The sequence below is a fragment of the Natator depressus genome, chromosome 11, assembly GCF_965152275.1.
Source record: "Natator depressus isolate rNatDep1 chromosome 11, rNatDep2.hap1, whole genome shotgun sequence".
In the NCBI taxonomy this organism is placed as follows: Eukaryota; Metazoa; Chordata; order Testudines; family Cheloniidae; genus Natator; species Natator depressus.
The window spans coordinates 73,805,240-73,821,292 of NC_134244.1; the positions used below are offsets into that span (position 1 = coordinate 73,805,240).

The 16,053-nt window shown below is 54.0% G+C and overlaps 1 protein-coding gene across 1 annotated transcript in view; it reads left to right on the plus strand.

Annotated features, from left to right (window-relative positions):
- Window positions 1–8,520: 8,520 nt before the first annotated feature.
- The window catches only part of LOC141996298 (zinc finger protein RFP-like), an 85,036-nt gene continuing 77,503 nt past the window's right edge, over window positions 8,521–16,053 (plus strand). Inside the window, exon 1 of the mRNA XM_074968285.1 lies at window positions 8,521–8,623. The gene's annotated coding sequence lies outside the window, so the exon portion shown is untranslated. The remainder of the gene's footprint in view (window positions 8,624–16,053) is intronic.

The window sequence follows — 16,053 nt, forward strand, 5'->3', positions numbered from 1 at the left end:
CGATCCCAGAGCCAGAAAAGCAGCGCTGAGGGCCACGGCCTTGCTGGCTCGCTCCCACCCCCAGGACGTGGTTCTAACCTGTGTGGCTCACACGCTCTCATCGCACAGGTAGGGAGCTGCTCTGTTATCACCTCAGTCTGTTATTTCTCTTCCTGCTCCCACTGACAGGCCACAGGCCGGGAAGGGTCCGTGGGGCTCACACAGTTGGAGGGAGTTTCCTGCTGTGCAGAGAGCTGTCCATGCTTAGTAAGAGGAGATGCCCAGGCCCAGCTGCTGAGGAGCCAACCCCTCCTCCTGCACTGCCCGGGATGGAGACGTGCCAGTTTTCTGGAGAATTCCTGCATTGTCCTGATTTCTATGGGTCACCCACTTCCTCTCAGATCCATGACTATGTCAAAATAAATGACTTTGGGGCTCACTCAACATCCCTGGCTCATGAGGTCTGGCTGCTCCTTAGTGCATGAGAGAAGGCAGAGATGGAAAAGGCCCATGAGGCCCATCTGTCTATTCGCTGTGCAGGATTGTTACCTGTCGTCAGATCCCTAGTTATTCCGTGGCTGAGGAATTGGTGAAAAAATACACTCATTCTTCTGGAGCTGTGCAGCAGAGGTAAATCTCTGAAGACAGAAATTTCCAGCCCTTATTGTTGCAAAAAGACAAAAAATCATCCACACATGACCAGAGCGTAAATGCAGTGCAGCCTGCCTGAGTCTGCAGACAGCCGGCAATAATAGCTCTGAGAGGGGTGAGTGCCTCTTTTCATCTCAATGTGTTGTAAACTCTGAGTCCTGCTGGTTATTGCTGGTCACTTTGCAGAGTCATCCATCTGAGGTGTTTTAAACACAATCCACATGTTCCTAGGGGCCGTGAAACTCAACTTGGACCCTAGCCAGAGCTCAAAACTCCGGCTTTCCTCGGCATCTTCTGCAATGCAGTTCTACATTGACCAGAGACAAATCTGTGTCACATGGGAGAGCAAATTGAAGAGCAGCATGAAAGAAATGGAATTTCTTGCCCAATTCAGTTACCAGAGGAATACAGTGTTGGTTTTCATATTTCCTTGAGTGTTTGATTTGTAAACCTTTCCTTGGATTCCTTGGAACAGCCACAGTGCTTTCCAGGGGCTGTGCTCACAAGCTGTAGAAACTCGGCAGCCTTGGCACAGAATTTCAGTCAAGCTTCCTAAAGACCTTGCTTCCAGGCCATTTGCTCTTGATTTGTCCAACCTAGCTCTCAGTGTCTCCAGGGCTTGACCACCATGTCCGACCTTCCTCACCAAACTTGGAAGTCAAATGATTGGAAGTCTTTTGGATCCGTCTGCAGTCTTCCTCTGCAGATGCCTGCGGGGACCAGCAGGACTTAGATCAGCAAGAATGGAGAGAAGAGAGGAGAGGGATTTCAATCGTAGTTTCCTTCCATCTCTGTCACGCTGGGCAGTACAATCTCCCCTTCCAAGCTCCTGAATCCTCTCCTATCAGGGCATGTTCTGATTCAGTGCCTGACCCCATCCTCCACACTGCAGTAGAGTTGAGGTGATTTGAGACACTTGGCCAAACGCTGGGTCTCAGTTACACCCCCAGATAGCCAGAGTAACTCCAATGAGTTCAGGCAAGTTCCTCCGGACTGACCCTAGCGTAACAGCAGAATTTTGCAGTCTGCAGTGCGTTGGTCACTCTGTGGTCAGTTCATGGTCACTGTTTGGAAGCAGTGGTGCTGGCTTCAGGAACAACAACCCATTAGGGGAAAGGAATAAACACAACGTTCTCTGAAGGGACTTGCCCAGCCTCAGGCTCCCCGCACCGATCGGTGTCTCCTCTGAGAGACGCCTTTCCTGCCTACATTGCAAGCCTCTCCCTGGGGAGGGCGAGAGGTGGCCAGGCAGGGAAGGTCTGACTTCTGTTTCTGACTCTGCAGATGTGCCCTTGAGCTGTGGAAGGCCTTGGGTGAAGAACCCCAGCTCACCAGGGAGGTGCTGCGGCAGCTGCTGGACAAGCTCCAGCAGAGACGCCGGGAGGAGAAGAGCGGCCATGTGTCTCTGGCTGTAAGTGAGATTTGAGATGTCACTTTGCGAACCCGTCACTGCAGGGAGGTTGGTGCATCTTTGTGTGTGTGTGTGTGTGTGTGTGTGTGTGTGTGTGAGCTTCACCCCTTCTGATCTTCAGGCCACAGCTCCACTACACAGTTCAGCTGACCTAACCTCCCTCGGCACACAGCCGCCACAGCAAGCCCATCCCTTGGGTGGGGCTGCACTTTGCTGCGTGTGTCAGCCAGGGCCGGGTCCGGGTGCCAGCAAAGGAAGCAGGGGCCTGGGGCAGCCAATAGAAAGTCGGGGCGGCACGTCCGGGTCTTCGGCGGTAATTCGGCAGCGGGTCCTTCATTCCCTCTCTTCCTCTTCAGCGCCACTTCGGGGGCAGCTCAATCGGGTTTTTCTTTTTTTTTTTTCCTTCTCTGCTTGGGGCAGCCAAAAAGCTGGAGCCAGCCCTGGTGCCAGCAGGGCACGTCCTCACCAGAAGCGCTTGTCGCGATTCCTCGGTCAGGGTGGGGCATTGCGGGAAGGCTCCTGAGGGTCAGTTGACGTAAAGGACACGGTGTCTACACTGACACTGCATCGACCGAACTGCATTGACTTGGACTCTCTGCCCCTTGTGGAGGTGGAGTTATGAATTTGGCACCCAGGGGCAGTTCTGCCAATGGGAAGGAAATTCCATAGTTAGGGTGATGCTGGGTGAGTGGCCTTGTGTTGACCTAACTCTGTCGTGTAGACCAGACCTTCGTGTGTCCTGGCCACCTCCAATCAAACCAAAGAGGTGTAAATAAAGTTTCCCCCAGGTAAAAGTTATAGATCTTAAGTGGTTTATCTGCTGGTACCCTGGCTCAGTCGTCTTCTGCTTTAGATGGCCCTTTAGTGAGCAGGTGCAGTTCAGGCGTCTCTTGGAAGTATCCAGGTTTCTGGCTTTGTAAACTGTGGCTAGAAATCTTCCCAGCATGGGATCTTGAGATGTCCAGTACTTTTGACTGGGCCAGAAACACTGGGCCTATGAGAACGCATCTCCTCAGGATGGTTTCAGCCCGTCCAGTCACGGCTGGAAAGCCAAAGCGCAGGGTGTGCACCATTAAGAGAAATAACGGGGAATAATGTCACCCAGACTCTTCTGATCTTTCCATAGGGTTCCATCCTGCTTCCGTTCCAGGAATGGGGGAAGGTTCAGGAGCTTCCAAATGTCTCCTCCCCTCTCAGGAGCCAATCCTCTTTTGTAACACGCTGGAGAGGAAAGGAGACATGACAAAAGGACAATCGCGAATGGCAATGGGGGCAGGGGACAGATTGGGATAGTTGAGTGAAATGCTTTCCCCCCTCCAGGCCATGAAGACCATTTACGAGGTCCTTTTCCTTTGGGGATACCGAGAAGCCATCCTGGAAATGTTTCCCCAGCTCCTCATCCTCTGCGTCAGGCAAGTGCAGTATGTGATGGATCTGCACTTGCCAGGGACCGACATGGCCAGCGAGACATCCAGCCCCGAGGAGGGATCCAGCTGCCTCAGCCCCCTAAGGTAATGACTGAAAGGAAAAGGAAGAACAGATTTGTTCTGCTAAACACCCGGGGTCTGTTTATGGCCATCAGTGGTTCGGGTGCTGTCGTTGGCCCAGGCTCAGTTGGGTGCAGGTCTCTCTTGAGGGAAAAGGGTTGAGAGCCGTGTGTTCTTGTGAGTCACACTCGCTCATCTGACGCCGTCCACAGGCCAGGTGCTTTCCCTACACACTCAGGCAGCAGTCAAGTTTGTGCATCCAACCACATGTGCCACCCGCCAAAGGGTCAGTGCTTTCATCACTGTCTGCTGAGGAAACCTGTGGGCCTCCGTCCCCAAACGCAGACAGAGCCACACCGGCAGCACCTGGGGCCAGGCCCTGCAGGATCTCAGCCCCACAGGCAGGCAGGAGGAAGAGGGACCCGTTCGACTGGCTCTGTGGGCACAGTGAGGGGCTTCCATCTACATAGGAAAACCAGAGCGCCGGAAGACACCTCAGGTGGTGTAAACTGACATCGCTTTGCTCGCTTACACCAACGAAGGACCCGACCCCACATGCCCACTTGAGTCCTGTTACCTGTCACGGTAAAGAATCAAGTATTCAGCAACAGTGAGTAATGACACCAACCATCTTAAGAAGCGACATTGTCACTAATTGGTTAGAAACTCAATGAAACGGCAGTGTAGACAGGGCCCATTGGGCAGGGAAGCACCGTGATATCACACTGGATCTATCCTCGGGGAGGCTAGCTACTGCTGACCACGCTGTGTGTCCCAGGACTTCTGCAGAGTTGCCATGCCTGGGGCTGATCTCGTTGCCTGACACTGGTATTTGTTTCTCTTTAGCACGTCAGTGGAGGCTGTGAAGACTCTTTTCTCCATGCCCGGCTACTGGAAGGAATTTGCCATCATCCAGTTTCAGCAGGGTTGGGACACGATAGCCTCCAGATATTACTACTCACAGGGTGTTGGCCTGATTGCAAGGTAAGAGCCCAAAGTTTCCTCCTCACTGGGTCTCTCTTGGGAATGGGATTTCCATGTGAAATATTCCTGTTCCACTCTCCTTACAATGTGTATGATAATCAAGTTGGGCCATTTCCACCACAAATCCAGGTTTTCTCACCCCCCCACCCCCCCACCCCCACAAGTCACAAATCAACCCCCAGGGAAAGGGGCGTCTCCAGGCCTCATTGAGCGCCATGCAGAGACCCCTGGGACAGAAGATATACACTGTAAGGAGAGTGATCACTTTAGATAAGCTATTACCAGCAGGAGAGTGGGGTGGGAGGAGGTATTTTTTCATGCTTTGTGTGTATATAAAAAGATCTTCTACACTTTCCACACTATGCATCCGATGAAGTGAGCTGTAGCTCACGAAAGCTTATGCTCAAATAAATTGGTTAGTCTCTAAGGTGCCAAAAGTACTCCTTTTCTTTAAGGGACTTTCTGTTCCATGTTCCAGATCCATGATCGAGTGTGAGAACCCTCAGCTCCCTGCAGTTTTCAGAGAGGCACTCACCATCGTCCAGAGCGAGAGGGAGGAGGAGCAGAGAACGATCGCCATGGCTTTCTGTATTGAGGTGAGATTCATTAGTTGACAGGCACAAGGGAGCTTTCTGGAGAGCAGCTCAGGCCAGTAAGCTCTGGGGCACATTGTCAGCAGCTCAGCAGCCTTACCGCCAGCTAGCTCCTCTCCGCACAAAGATGGTTGTGGGGCATGGCAAAGAGAGGGAGGGGGAGACAGGGTGAGATTGCTCCTGGCTGGATGTGCCTCGATGGGATTATGGGGCAAGAGGGGATGTTTCTCCGGTGCCCCAAGGCCTTGCTTCTCTCCTCACCTTTTCCTGGGGTTGTGCTTTTCTTCTGTCCCAGGGGTCTCTGCATGGCGCTCAATGAGGCCTGGAGACGCCCCTTTCCCTGGAGGTTGATTTGTGATTTGTGCATGAGTCCAACTTTTGGGAATGAACCAACTGAAACAGCAGCAACTAGCTCCCTACGCACCAGAGACTTTGGGTGGGAGTAAGTGGCCCTTTGGTAAAGACGACTGTCTAGGGCAGAGACCCCACAGGAAGACCTCTGTTCCTCAACCTGATGTTGATTTGGCTCTTTCCAGTTTCTCCAGAGTCCTTCCATTGAGACAGTGCTGACAAAATCAGAGCTCCGGGCGCAGCTCATGGAATGGAGCAAAGACACAAATCCCGTCATACGTAAGCTCAGTCTGCGAGGCCTTGGCAGTATTGTGTTCCAGCCAGAAAAGGTAAGAGGCGTGGATTGCCCAGGGGACCGAGGAAGCCGATGTCTCTCAGATAGCTCGGAAATGAGAGCCAGATCCACACAGAAGCCTTCTTGTTTGACACACAGCCCTCAAATGGTGGAGTTGTTTTCCTGAGCAAATCAAGGCATGACGTGCTCCCTGCTCCCGTGAGCTGAGCCCTGATTGCAGATGGGATGCAATGGGGGAGGTGGGGTGAGCAAAGACAAAGGTTACAGTGAGCAGCGGGCACAGAGTGACAGGAGAACGACTTTCTGCCCCGTTGTGGGGCTGTGCCATCCGTGGTTTCTCCTAGGTGGGAGTGGTCCAGCATGTGCTCCAGGCTGTCACCCTGGAAAGTAATGAGCTGCCTTCTTCATTCCTGCAGGTGAGATGGTTACAGGCCCAGCTGCCAGGAACCGTGGCCAGGTTTTGTGACCGGGATGGAGGGTGTGTCAAGGAGGCCATGCAGAAAGCTGGAGACATCATCTATCTCCTCAAGAGGGAGGGGCTTGGCTCCATCTCCCAGGACATCGCAGTCAGCCTTCGCCCCTTCATTGATGACGTAAGGCTTGGAACCCCAGGAGAAGCCCATGCCCCCCCTCCACCTGTCTCTGATGCCCTTGTCTCTCTCTCCCCATCTCCTTGGCTCCCGCCCCTCAGGCCTGCCATGGAGCCTCCAAGGAGCGCCCCCGCCATGGGTGGGGAATCTCCTGCTGAGCCACCTCCCTGTCAGAGCTCTTCTCGCCAAAGCTCAGCCTCAGCACCATGCTCCCAGCCCCTGCTGCAGCCTGGCCTGGGGGAGAGGGGGCCTGGCCCTGGGCAGATGACCAGCTGTCTGGAGAACACAGGCCCCCAAAGAGGTGGAGATTCTCAGCAGGAAAGAGGTGGGTCGGGAATGGCTCGGCTCTCGGGGGCACCGAAGAGCAAAAGAAATGCTGTGTTTTGTAGCAGCGCATCCCTGCAAGGCTCCAGCAGCGGCTTCTCCCCTTCCCCAGACCAGTCTCCAGCAGACTTCCCTCCCTCTCCCCAAATCTTCTCGGGTTCTGGGATTCTGGGCTCTCCAGACAGAAACTGCCTCTGGGACACCCTGGGGCTGCGCTGTCCTGCACAGGGTCTCAGGCCTTGCACAAGATGTCTATGGCGCTGGCCTGGTGTCCGCCCTGCTCCCGCCAGCCAAGTCAGTTCACACAGGGGGAACCGGAGCAGCGGGCGGATTATGACTCTGTCGCGTTCTGCTCTGATACTGCCTGGCTTTAACTGGGGGTCCCCACCCCCTGTGTGTCATTGCCAGGAGAGGGGCAGTGTGCGCTCAGCTGCCATTTCACTGCTTGGCAACGTGGTGAGCAGGGTGCAGGACCCGGACAAACCCCTCGTGCAGCAGGAAATCATCCACTGCTTGCTCCCGCTGCTGCTGCATCTTGCAGACCAGGAGGAGAGTGTGACACTGGTAAGTGCCACCGTCATTATTTCCTTCAGACAAAGAGCCAGAATCCCCTGGGGCCCCCACTCCAGTCATCGCCAGAGCCCCTTGCCCAAGCAGAGTCTTCTCCTCCCGGCTTCACTCCATGCTGGAGCCTCGTGCCTCATCCATCCTCACAGCACAGAGCACAAGGGGTGGAGAAGGTCCAGTGTCCCCCACACTATCCCTCTCTCAGTGAGAACCCTCTTGGTCTCCCTTCTCTTGCAGCGATGTAAACTGACGCTCTTCCGCTGTGCAATGTTTCTCGGCTGGGCTCATTTGAAGAGGCTGTTCCGCAGCATGGCCTGGGATGGCTCCTCACAGCTCTTGAAGTGTGTCGGGAAGTGCTTGGTAGGTGAATTCTTTGTGCCTTGAGAGGGGTGAATGGGGACTTGAGGGAGACCTTTTGAACCCCACAGCCTGAGTACCCATCCGCTTCGGTCGGGTTGCAAGACGCTATTCCAGGCTCTCTGCTGGTTCATTTCTGCAGGAGTTACAATCCGTTCACATTTTTGACATTTTTCTCCACAACTGTCAGACCTCCAAACTTTTGTCTTTTCAAATGAAAGCGGAGGTTCTGGAGAACACAACAGTGACTTCAGAGAGGTGCTGCTCTGGTGTATGGGTTCGTATTGGCGGTTGCCATGGCCTGGCTATATGCTTTGGCTTTCCTGGACTATTCGCTGTGGGGAGAACATGTCATTTGTATATTGTGCATTTCTTCCTTCTTTCTTTCCAGATGCAGAACAACAAGAGCCACATCCCCAAATTCCTGTTCCAGGCCCTAGAGTACCTGGAAAGCTCCCAGACAACAATACGACACTCTGCAGCCTTGTTCATTGGTAAGCAGAGGAAATTCACTTGAGCTTTCTTAAATGTTTCCTTCAAAGCCCTTTTCTAGACGGCTGCTCTGTTCCCTCCGACAGCACCAGAATCCTACAACGGGGTGTCTGTGTGTGTGTGTGTGTGTGAGAGAGAGAGAGAGAATTAACATGTATTCCAAGATGAAGGGAGCAACTTAGCTGTATCAACTGCACCAACTTCCCCTGCCCCAACAGCTCTTTGGCTGCGCCTAGGGGAGATTGAATTCACATCATGCTGGTTTGTTGTGAATTCAATCTCCTTTGGAAATCAGCTTCTCAGTCACTGCTGGGCATCTGATGCTTTATCGAATGTGCTTTGTGAACAGATGTAAGGAATGTATTTAATTTCCGAAGGGCTGTCTTGGGGGAATGGCTGCATCCTTAGCAGTTTTCAGCGAAGGATTTGAAAAGTAATGAGATGCACTGTATTCATTGTATGTCTAGGAAATACTATCCGCCATTACTACAATTTGTTGTCTGAAACAGTGAATGAAGATGGCATCTCCCGCCTGTATGAAGGTAAGGAAATACCTCTGTGTGTTTGTGCGTCTGTGGGAAGTACAGGGGTGCAGCACAGGGCCCGAACACAGGTTTGAATGTGGACACAGGTCCCTCTCTGTCTAAGGACAGCGTTTAAGGAAGAAGGATGGTCATGCGAGCTTCATCGAGGTACCACAATATGTGTATGGGAGCAGGGGAATTCCATCTCTAGCTCCTAGTGTAGACGTAGCCTTAAAGCTGTGTGGGGAAAGTGTCTTCATAAAGGTCTGAAAGTCTGTAATGGAAGGCCTGACAGAATTGAAAAGAGCCGTTGTTATTAAGGATGATGATGATGATGACAATTACCCTCATCACCTGCCCTCCCTGGAATGGAGTGATTGCAGGCCAGGGAGATTCACTCCGAGATTGGTTATCAGCTCCTAGGAAATCCCATGAGGGCACATGGGAAACACTTGTCCCTGTGATCTCTTCAGGAATGAAGGCACAGGGCCACAAAGGATTTCAGCAGACATTAGGAGCCTAAATCCCTTTGTGGATCTTGGCCTAAATGTTGGATGGTTTAATGTCGCTGCAGCTGTCGCTTTCCTGTTCCATCGAAAGAACAAGTGCCCCCAACCGTCTGTGTGTAGGGGTGTGTGTAGGGGTGTAGGCCGGCGGAGGGGGAAGTGACAAGAATGGGGTCTCCTCTCTGTCCAGGGCTATTTTGGGAGGAGCGGAGTTGTTGTTCTCGTGCCCTTAGACTCTGGGGGAGCGAATAGCAGGGGGCAATGGCCATCGGGAGTGGAGGTTTCCTAGGCACCAGGCACATCAGCACCAGGGGCTTTTCAACCCGTTACCTCTTGGTTTCAGCTTTTCAGGAAGTGCCTTTGAAATCTGACAGGACCACGTGGGACATCCTCAACAGACATTACAAATGGTTGCAGAAGCTTGTAAATCTCGTGTCGGGTTCTGCAGTTGACTAGGGAACCGGGACCGACACAGAAGAGCTCTTTGCCCTGCTATGGTACGTACACCAGACGCTTATCAACTTTTTGGTGTCCCTAGCCTCTGATTGCCAGAAACTAGGAATTAGGCAACAGGGCATAGATCACTGGATGAGTCTTGTCTGTTGATTCCCTCTGGGGCACCTGGCAGTGGCCACTGTCAGAAGACAGGATACTGGGCTAGATGGACCTTTCCTCTGACCCAGTCTGGCCTTTCTTATGTTTGGAACCGGGGCTGAACAACAAGGTGGATATTGGCAGATGACACAAAATTATGCAGATTAATCAGCCTAGAGAAGACTTTGAAGAAGTTCAAAGGGATCTAATCAAGCCATGTCACCGGGCAGCGCAATGGCAGATGAAAACCAGCGCTGACCAAGGCAGGGCCATACACAGTGGAAAGCAGTGAGGTGAACGACTCCTCCATATCGCTGGTGTCAGAAGCCAAAGCACGGCTGGTTGGGCCCAGTAGTTGGAGCAGGGTCGCTGCGGCCGCGTGCTCAGAGTGGTGGAGGTCGAGCCGAGGGGAGCCAAGGGTTGGAGCCGGAGTCAGGAGTCAAGAGCAGGATTGGAACAGGCTGGGGAGTAGGGCCAGGGCCGGATTAACAATTCCCGGCCAATGGGAGCTGCTGGGGGAGGTACGCGGGGCGGGGCAGAGCTGACAGGCAAGAGCAGCCCCCGGGACAGAGGTTCCCGGTGCAGTGCTCATCGTGGCGACGTGGCTGGGGGGGCAGACAAGAAGGGCAGTACGTGGAGCCGCCTCGCCCGCACCCCAGCCAGGCAGAGCCGGCCTGGCTGGAACGCAGCACACAGGGGCTTTAGTGGCTGCAGCTCGGGCCCCCCTAAGCCCTGCTCCTTTCCTGAGTGCACCATTGCCCCACTTCTGCCCCATTCCCACACACTGTTACAGGGCAGCACCCTGGAGCTGATCTCTGACATCTCTCTCCCTAGAATGAAGTCACTGCAGAGTCAGGACAACCCCACCTTTGGGCACCATGTAGGACATCTCACCCCACCGCACAGAGCCCGACATTCACACAGCTTCTCGCATGTGATTCCCTCACTCATCAGAGCCAGGCGGAGAGAGGAGAAATTCTCCCAGACTCCCTTTAACCATTGCCAGCCCCCAGGGTAGTGGAGGTTGCGGGGGGTTGGGTGCTCTCTTTAAGAAATGCCAGCTCTCAGGGAAGTTGCAAATGAATATTGGCAAAGTGGGGTGGTTTTGTGCTGTGGAAAACTACCCTGCTTGAAGGCTTTGTTTTTCTAATTTGTGCTCCTGCCCTTTCTCCCTCTTCCAGACATCTGGAGGCCAACAGGAGCCAACTGAGCCCACCACTGATCCCATCTCTTGTGAGATGGCAAAGCAGCTGTTGCATGGGAAGGAGGAGACAGAAGAGGCCGAGCAGCGTGTGCCGGGGTGAACCAGCCCCACATAACCCCACAGTCTAGGCGGAGGAAGCCAAGCCCCTCCCCAACCCTGCCGGACACGCTACAACTGGAGCACCAGTGTGAAAGGGAGCAGCTCAGCTCACGCTAGGCAGAGCGCCGAAAATGGAGGATGCACATTGTAGGCTCCAGTCCAGAAGCAGCTGAAGCCCCTGACTGCAGAGCCCCGAGGCGCCGAGACCCAGCCGCACCCCCGGGGGCCTGCAGACGTGCAAGGGAGATCGGAGTGTCTGGGAGTTTCCCACGCCGGGAGCCCAGAGACCCCCAGCCCGTGGCCTAGAGACTTCTCCTCTGAAGTAACCTGGGTGAACGAGCCATTGTCATGCTGAGTGACGTCAGCATGTTCTGGTTGGATCCCCACTGACTCAACGGCAAACACATTGGCCACGGACAAGGCCCTGGGCTAGGGCAAGGGGGAGTAAGGAGAGTCTGGGTCCCCCTGCCCTGGCTGCCATCCATCCTCGGGTGGCTGCCCACGTCCCCATTGCGCCACTAGACTGCACGGCCCCAAGAGGAGGGGCAACCATCTTGTCTCTGAACTCTCAGCCACACAGCCCTGCATTGAAGGGCAGCCGCACGGACTCTGGTCGTTGGGCCACGCAGCCCCGACGGAGAGGGCGGCCGCACGGACTCTGGTCGCTGGGCCACGCAGCCCCGACGGAGAGGGCAGCCGCACGGACTCTGGCCGTTGGGCCACACAGCCCTGGATGGAGAGGGCGGCCGCACGGACTCTGGCCGTTGGGCCACACAGCCCTGGATGGAGAGGGCAGCCGCACGGACTCTGGTCGTTGGGCCATGCAGCCCTGACGGAGAGGGCGGCCGCACGGACTCTGGCCGTTGGGCCACACAGCCCTGGATGGAGAGGGCAGCCGCACGGACTCTGGTCGTTGGGCCACACAGCCCCGACGGAGAGGGCGGCCGCACGGACTCTGGTCGTTGGGCCACACAGCCCCGGACGGAGAGGGCGGCCGCACGGACTCTGGTCTTTGGGGCACACAGCCCCGACGGAGAGGGCGGCCGCACGGACTCTGGCCGTTGGGCCACACAGCCCTGGATGGAGAGGGCGGCCGCATGGACTCTGGTCGTTGGGCCACACAGCCCCGATGGAGAGGGCGGCCGCACGGACTCTGGTCGTTGGGCCACACAGCCCTGGACGGAGAGGGCGTCCGCACGGACTCTGGTCATTGGGCCACACAGCCCCGACGGAGAGGGCGGCCGCACGGACTCTGGCCGTTGGGCCACACAGCCCCGGACGGAGAGGGCGGCCGCACGGACTCTGGTCGTTGGGCCACACAGCCCCGGACGGAGAGGGCGGCCGCACGGACTCTGGTCTTTGGGGCACACAGCCCCGATGGAGAGGGCGGCCGCACGGACTCTGGTCGTTGGGCCACACAGCCCTGGATGGAGCGGGCGGCTGCATGGACCCTGGGCGTTGGGCTACACACCCCTGAGTGGGAGGGCAGCCATTTTTGCTCTGGCCATAAGGCCAAACCACCCTGAGGCTAAGGACAGTTATTTAGTTTCACCCATGGGACCTCACCCCGTCACCCCTAAGGCATCTCTCATCTGTCACCATAAGACCCACACTATGATATAAGATTTTCGGGGTCAGGATGCAAATATGAGTAGAAGCAAGGAGTGGCATGTGACCCCTCTAAGAGCTCCTGCCACTCCTCTACCAATCTGGGGGTGTTTTATCTCCATCCATCTGCCTCAGGAATGGATTTGAGCAATGGGGGAAAGTTCTGGGGCAGAGTGACCCATCCGGAAGTGGGTCATGTGACCCCTCCGAGAACTCCTCCCAGTTGGGTTGAGCCTCATCCCCTTAGGACCAGCCAGAGAGGGGATTTCACCAAATAGGGTAAGTGCTGTGGTGGGGTGACCTGCCCGCAAGAGGGGCCCATCACCGCTCCATGAAATCCCCCCACCGTCCTCTACTAATCGGTCAGGGTTTCACACACCCCTTAGGCCATCCCAGAAGGGAAACGTACCGATCAGAATAGGCAGTGCCTGAAGGTCTAGGCCAGAAGCCGCCGATCTCTGGAGCTCCATGTTTGCGTGGCTGGCAGCATCCTCCTGGAAGTCGCAACTCAACACTGCGTGGAAGAGCCCGTCTCGTTCCAAGGTTGTCTTTTGCAGAAATCGTGGCCTAGGCCTTCGGGCTAAACCTGTTCTGGATTGGTACACGTTTCCCTTCTGAGATGGCCTAAGGTGGGAGTGAAACCCTCTCCAATTGGGAGAGGGCGGCGTGGGGACTTTTTAGGGACCACGGAATCCTGTTGTGGGCAGCTCACTCCACTGCGGCACTTCCCGTATTTGGTCAAATCCCCTCTCGGGGTGGTCCTACAGAGCTGACGCCCACTTCAATTGGTAGAGGACAGAGGGAGGAGTTCTCAGAGGGGAGATACAACCCCCTTCTGCATGGGTCACCCTGCCCCGCAACGTCCCCTGATTGGTCAAATGCAGTCAAAGGCAAGCTCTGCTTGATGAGTTTACAGAGGGGACTATGTGGGAAGAATTTACTGTAAGATTCCCCGCATCTTCTGAATGGGGTTTAGGTTCTGCCCTCTTTAAAGGAAGGAAAAATCCTGACAGGTGATCCTATGGGGCTGAAACCCACTGTGATGAGTTAATAATCTGTCCTCTTCACCACTCTAGGATGGAGTCTGGGGTGCAAGCTCTGGGATGGAGTTTGGGTACTGGGTGCAGGCTCCGGGCTGGGGCACAGGGTGGGGGTGCAGGATGGGTGGAGGGGTGCAGGCTCTGGGAGGGAGTTTGGGGATGGGAGGGCCTGCGGAGGGAGGGGATGCAGGCTCTGGAACGGAGTTTGGTTGTAGGCTCTGGGCTGGGGTAAGGGGTGGGGGTGTAGGAGGGAGTTCGGGTGCAGGAGGGGGGGTGTGGGAAGGGGGTGGGGGTGCAGGCTGTGGGATGGAGTTTGGGTGCTGGGTGCAGGCTCTGGGCTGGGGCAGGGAGAACCGCAATTAACTCATGCAATTAACTCAAAAAAATTAATCACAATTAAAAAAATTAAAACTGCAATTTATCATGGTTAATTTTTTAATTGTGATTTTTTTAGTTATGATTGATCACACTGTTAAACATTGAATACCAATTGAAATTTATTAAAGATTTTGGGGTGTTTTTCTACTTTTTTCAAATATATTGATGTCCATTACAACACAGAATACAGGGCTCCCTTTCTAGGATGATTCTTTACAAATATTTACACTGTCAAAGTAATAAAAGAAAGAGCCTTTTTCAGTTCCCCTCATAAAAGTGCTGCAGTGCAAGCTCTTGACCGTGAAAGTGCAACTTACAAATGTAGATTTTTTGTTTTGTTCCAGAACTGCACTCAAAAGGAAAACAATGTAAACGTTTAGAGCCTACAAGGCCACCGGACACTGAGAAAAGGCGTTCGCATGGCACTTTTGTAGCCAGCATTGCATGGTAGTTATGTGCCAGGGATGCTAAACATTCGTATGCCCCTGCATGCTTTTGCCACCATTCCAGAGGACATGCTTCCATGCTGATGATACTCGTTAAAAAAAAGTAATGTGTGAATTAAATCGGTGACTCAGCTCCTTGGGGGAGAATTGTCTGTCTCCTGCTCTGTTTTACCTGCACTCTGCCACAGATTTCATCTCCTAGCCATCTCGGATGATGACCCAACACGTGGTGTTTGTTTTAAGAACACTTTCACTGCAGATCTGACAAAAGGCGAAGAAGGACCAATGTGAGATTTCTAAAGATAGCCACAGGACTTGACCCAAGATTTAAGAGTCTGAAATTGGACTCCAAAATTTGAGCGGGATGAGGTGTGGCGCATGCTTTCAGAAGTCTGAAAAGAGCAACACTCCAGTGTGGAAACGACAAGATCCAAACCACCGAACAAGAAAATCAACCTTCCGCTGGTGACATCTCAATCTGTCATCAGCACGGACGCATGACCTCTGGAATGGTGGTTGAAACGCGAAGGGACGTATGATTCTTCAGCACATCTGGCCTGTCAATATGCTGCGATGCCAGCTACAACAGTGCCCTGTGAATGCCTGGTCTCCCTTTTAGGTGACACTGTAAACGAGAAGTGGGCAACATGAGCTCCTGCAAATGTCAACAAACCTGTTTGTCTGAGCGACTGGCTGAACAAGTAGTAGGACTGAGAGGGCTTGTGGCCTTTCAAGTTTTTCATCGTTTTATCTTTGAATGCAGTTATTCCACTTCTGTTTGTTAGCCGATGGCCAGGGATGTTTGGTGAGGTGCCAGCTATGCCCATTTATACCATCCGTGACTTTAACCACTAGGACACACTGTCCCTTCGCGGCGGGCAGCCCGGGCTAGGCTGACGGATGCCCCAAGGTCCTAACCACCCCTGACTTTAACTGCTAGAGCTCAGAGCTCCTTCGCAGCGGGCAGTCAGGATTGACTGACAGGTGCCCCAATGGCAGCACTAAGAGCCTCTCCACACCCGTGACTTTAACTGCTAGAGCTCAGAGCTCCTTCGCAGCGGGCAGTCAGGATTGACTGACAGGTGCCCCAATGGCAGCACTAAGAGCCTCTCCACACCCGTGACTTTAACTGCTAGAGCTCAGAGCTCCTTCGCAGCGGGCAGTCAGGATTGACTGACAGGCGCCCCAAGAGTTTGCCCCGTGGAGGCGGCACAACTCAACGCTAGGCTCTTAGTACTCTCACCTAATGGCCAGGCTTTATAGCCAAAACGGCTGAGGTTCTTTAATTGTGTTGGCTGCTTCACAGTAAACCAGAGAAACAAGTCAGGCTTATGCAAAAATGGTTACCAATATTTATTAAACTAGATTCTAATCATGTGGTTACAAAATTGCTAGTGCCTACTTATTTAAATGTAGAGATGTTACACACACAAACAAGTTACGAAACTGAAGCCACAACCCCAAAGAAAGAAAACAAAGTATAGAGCTCTATTTCAAAATATGTGTACACTAAAGATAGGAGATCAGGTGTGGGTGCTTCTTACCCTCCTTGCATCTCTCGATTCCAGCGGTG